Source organism: Cricetulus griseus, assembly GCF_003668045.3.
Source record: "Cricetulus griseus strain 17A/GY chromosome 1 unlocalized genomic scaffold, alternate assembly CriGri-PICRH-1.0 chr1_0, whole genome shotgun sequence".
Classification (NCBI taxonomy): Eukaryota; Metazoa; Chordata; class Mammalia; order Rodentia; family Cricetidae; genus Cricetulus; species Cricetulus griseus.
Genome location: NW_023276806.1, coordinates 183,076,196 through 183,081,844, shown reverse-complemented (window position 1 = coordinate 183,081,844; position 5,649 = coordinate 183,076,196).

Below are 5,649 nucleotides of genomic sequence, written 5' to 3'. Positions count from 1 at the left end.
TTTTTCACTTCCCAATATTAATTATTTCAATGAACTCTATCTTTTGTTTTAATGTAATTTAAACTAATCTTTGAGAACATCATAAGTTTATATATACAATGGATTTCACTCCTATTTGCTATTCACTATTAATATTATTAATAATAATTAATAATAATTAATCACTCCCCTTTTCCAATTCCTCCTTGATCCAACCCCATGTTCTTTCTCAACTTTTATGTTTGTCTATAAACCATGGGTATGGGCCGATTCATTAGATCAGGGGCAAGCTACTTGGGGCCACACCCTTAAAAACCTGACTCTCCATCCCACAACAGTTGTCAGTAGAGGTTGGGGCATGTGTGCCCCTCCTGCATCCAAAGTGTATTCTCAATACTTCTAAGATTTAGTTTTGAGTCTATGGAGGCATGTGTGTCTCTTAGTATCTGTACCTAAATGCATTTGTTTGCCAAGACCAGGAGAGGCTATTAGATCCTGTAGAGCCACAGCTACAATTGTGAGCTGCCCAATGTAGATGCTGGGAACTGAACTCAGGTCCTCTGCAAGAGCAGCACACAGAGGCAGCTTCCCAGGCCCCTTTGCTCTGTTCTTATAGCACACTTCACCTGATTTACTTGTGCAAGTATTTTCCTTGTAATGATTCTTTGACTTCATTGATTCATGGGTAAGGAAGGTCAAACTCAGGTTATTGGGCTTGATGGCAAGTGATTTTTACCCACCAGCCATCTCATCACCCACCCAAAATTAGTTTTTAACATAAAGGGAAAAAGTATATTATAAATGTTGATTAAAGAATTCTATATAGCCAGCCAGGCAGTGGTGGTGTACACCTTTAATCCCAGTACTGGGGAGGCAGAGGCAGGAGGATCTCTGTGATTCAAGACCAGCATGGTCTAGTTTCAGGACAGCTTCCAAAGCCACAGAGAAATCCTGTCTCCAAAAACCAAAAAAGAAAAAAAATCTATATAGCCAACTTAAAACAATAATTAAAACAACTTGCATATTACTTCTGTATGCAATAATGAAGAGCAACTAGCTGAGCTAACACTGTGGCATCCAATGATAGAATACATTAGAGGTCTGATGTTTTGCATGATAGAAACTATTTTCAGGGTAAACTGTGAAAAAAAAGAATTATTATATTTTTATATTGCTTTTGTGATGAAGACAGGAGATATTATATGGCCAGATGAAACAGTTGTTTAAAGGTTTATGAGTATTTGTAACTTTTTTATTACTCTGGGATGTAAGGAATAGTTTTGTAACACCACTTCTCTCTTTCAGTATGGACCTGGGTTTAGCTTTACCATGGTGGGCAAGACATTTACTTATCCTCTGGGGAGTGATGTGGCTGCACTGCTTTACAATAGTAAAAAACCCAGATCTGAACATGGAGGATGTCTACAGTTGGCTGACAACACCCCTATTTGGGAGGGGAGTTGCATAGGATGTGCCAAATGCAGTAGGTGACACCTCTCTCCTGCAGAAAAGACAGATTAAACCATAGTAGAGTAATTACAGCTAGTTGTGTAACACAGGACTAATTTATTCCTTGGCTTAAGAAATCTGAAATTTTGCTGGGTGGTGGTGGCACATGCCTTTAATACCAGCACTGGGGAGTCAGAGGCAGGCGGATCTCTGTGAGTTCGAGATCAGCCTGGTCTACAGAGTGAGACCCAGGACAGCTTGGGATACACAGGGGGACCCTGTCTCAGAAGGAAAAAGGAAAAGGAAAGAAATCTGAAGTTTTGTGATATTTGAAAAGAAACCCTGCAGAGCTATTTAAGGAATGGGTGTTATGTTTTCTATTTGTATGGCAAGGGTAAACAAAATTTTAAATGGTTTTCCTATATAAAGCAAAGGGATCAATGATGATTTAGCATATTGGGATTTGACTTCGGAGAGGAACAAGCAGATATCACTATTTCATCAAAAGGACTTCTTACTACGGCTTGGTGTTCAGGCCTAAGAGCTTTGAGTTGGAAATTGTTGACTTCAGAACTCAGCCAACATTGGTGGCTCATACCTGTTACCTCAGCATTTGGGAGGTTGATGCAGGAGACTTTTTGAGCTCAAGCCCAACATGGACTATAAGTGTGAGACCTGGTCTTCAAAAGCAAATCTCTTTTCATGTGCTTCTTTGGGATGGAATATTTTTAATTATATGTTTACCTGCTCCCAAATGAACGTATTGAAGTATTATGAGGAGAACATAATTAACAGTTTCAGTTGCCTGGTGAACCTTGGCTGGAGCCATACTGGGCTAGTCCATATGAGTATGGCAGTTAAGAGTCAATATTAATGTTTCTGGGGCTGGCAGAAGAATGTTTTCCCTATTGCTCAAAATCAATGGCTTTCAAAAATTTTTGCTCTGATTTGTCTCTTTATTATTTTAAACATATTTTATTAGGGTTTTTAATTAGACTTTTTAAAATTTAAATGCTTCAAAGGGCTACTAGTTATTTTAACAAAATTATTTTATTCAGGCTGTTCTAAACTTTTGGAAGATACTGTCAGTGATGAATGATATCTAGAAATAATGATAACATGTATGCAGGAGGATAACATAATAGTGAAGCATAATGGACTTTGGGGAGGTATTGATTGGATTGTGTTGGAGGAATAGAAGATAACTAGGATACAGTGGGCCCCTGAGTAAAGAGTGGTGGGATATTAGAATGTGAAAGGTAGGATTACTTATGTATCATTTTCTAGGTCCCAGAGGGAGGGGCCCCCTTTTAAAAGTGTGTTATATTAATATATGGATGATCTTAAGTTTCCATATATGGTCTAGTTTTTAGAAATCCTGTTAATGGCTTTATTTTCAAATTGAAGAATGTTTTCTTTGTTATGTAGTTAGAAAATCTTGCTGTATCATAGAGTAAAATACAAATGTATTTCAATGTTGTATACCTTATTTCTTTTGTTTTTTAAAGGTGTTTTTGGAACAGAAGATAATGTTAAAAAGCAGCCATAACATAGCCCACTTTAAGCAGTATGTTTCTATAATTGAAAAAGAAACAATGGAATACTTCCAGAGTTGGGGAGAAAGTGGAGAAAGGAGTAAGCCAAATCACTGCATTTTACCTATTTTCTGTTTGTGTGTATGTACAGAAAAAATTACAGTGTTGTAGAACTATGGTGAATCTAATGGGGGTTGTAATGCCAAACACAGCCTATAGTGTATGTCTAATTATTGTCTTCAGAGAGCTAGTTGGAGCATGTATGCCAGGAACAATGTCTGCTTGTAGGTCAGTGGGACCCAAGGCAGCAGGTCATCACCTTCTGATGTTGGCCATCAGCTCCTATAAAAGGTGTATGAACTTTATTTTTACTACACTTGAAGCTCGTGTGGTATGTTTTCCAGTCACAGAAGGCATTGATGTGTACATTAAAATGCCTTTATTTATTTGTGAAGGGCCTTGCTGTATAGTTCAGGTTAGATCAAACTAGGGGTCTTCCTGCCTCTGCTTCCTGAATGCTAGGGTTACAGGCATGATCTCACTTATGACAAATAATTGTGGCACATGCTTGGAATCCTAGCACTTGGGAAGTTGAGGCAGAAGGATTAGGAGTTTGAAGACAGACTGAGATATATAGCACAGCCTATGTCAAATCCTACAAGTCTAAAACAAACTCTGAAAATAAAACAATGAAAGGCATGACATTAGAGCACCGGGGGTCCAGCATGCTTTCTGATCTCCTTTTTGGCAAATCTAACTGGAAAGCCTGATGTTAACTGGAAGTTCATTTGATAAGCGTAGAGTTAAACAAGAGAGTTAGATGATCCTTGCACCTTTCAAGTGCCATCCAATGGGCTTACCTGGTGCTTGTGTCCAATGTGGGGTTGCATAACAGTGATTATAGTTGTTGGTACATAGAGCCAAGACTTCTGTGTTTGCTCTTTATTGTCACACACAACAGTGTGTGTCCTTTCACAAAGAGCCATTTCTTCAGCCCCCATAACTTGAACTTAGTTCTAAGAGGCTGACTACATTTAGAAGTCACCATGACTGGTCCTACAGCAAGTGAGTTGAGACAATGTTAATATGGTTTACGACTGTGCTGAAGGTTGCTTGGGCTAAACAAATGACTTCTTGAATAAAGGGCTAAACTAACTTTAGATAACTGCAGCCCTCAGTATGTGGTATTCACAGAAAGAGAGATCTTGAAAATGATCAGGGGCTGGAGGCCCGGCTTAGAAAAGCACTGGCCGCTCTTCTGAGTACCTGGATTTGGTCCTCCTCGTTTCCTAGCCTTTCTGCAGCTCTGGTCTTTAGTCTGGTTATCCTTTCCTTTACATCTAATATCCACTTATGAGTGAGTAATATGGTGTTTGTCATTCTGAGTCTGTGTTGATTTTTCTAGTTCCATCCATTAGCCTGAAAATTTCATGAGGTCATCAAATTTTTACCACTGAGTAGTACTCCATTGTGTAAACGTATCGCATTTTCCTTATCCATTGCTCAGTTGAGGGGCATTTAGGTTGTTTCCTGGTTCTGCCTATTATGAATAATGCTGTTATGAACATTGGAGGGAATGAGATGGCCTAGGCAGGGAGGGATACAGTGGAAGAGCAATGAAAGTGCTATCTTAATATAGAGAGAAACTATGGGATTAGGGGGAAAACTGGTGTGAGGATTATTCCCAAGAATCCACAAGGAGAACCCTAGCTAAGACTCCAAGCAATAGTAGAGAGGATGCTTGAACTGGGGTACCCCTATAGTCAGATTGGTGAATACCCCAACTATCATCACAGAGCTCTCATCCAGTAATTGATAGAACCAGACACAGAAATCCCCAACCAAGAACCAGGCAGAGCTTTGGGAATCCAGTAGAAGAGTGAGAGGAGGGAATATATGAACAAGGGAGGTCAAGATCATGATGGAGAAATCTATAGAGACAGCTGAACCAAGCTTATGGAAACTCATCAACTCTAGACCTACAACTGTGGAGACTCCAGGCCCTCTGTATGTGGGAGACAGTTGTGAACCTTAGATTATCAGAGGGGTCTCTGGCAGTAGGATCATGATACAAACCTGGAACATGAGCTAGTTTGTTGGAGCCCATTCCCTATGGTGGGATGCCGTTTGCTCGGTCTTAATGTATGGAAGAGGGGCCTGGCCATGACCTAACCTATTGTTCCAATTTAAAATGAAATAAAAATATTAACAAGGAAAAAAATTCTTAATGCCAATTTCAGGGTCCAGTCTAAGGAGCATCAAAAAACAACAAACCTACTGTAGGGCAAATTGGGAGGGATGTGCCAGGCTACGTGGCGCACACCTTTAATCCCAGCACTTGGGAGGCAGGGGCAGGGGATCTCTAAGTATTTGAGGCCAGCCTGGAATACAGAGTGACTTCCAGTGCCTTAGTGAGACCCCATCTCAAATCACACCCCTAAAGTGGGGAGGTGAAAGCCTGACAGTAGCTTCCTTCCTTCATGGAGCCCTCTGGCATTTCTCTGCATAACAGGCTAACTCCTGTCACTTCAGAAGACCATGTAGTGTCTATACGTTCCATCCATTCTACTCTGACCCAGTAGAAAGGGAGCAGCCATTAGGCAGTGCTGTCTTCATTCATGTATTCCACTGTGCTTATCCCCAGGCTTCTCCTATACAAGCTGATGAAGGGAATGAGAAGCCAAAA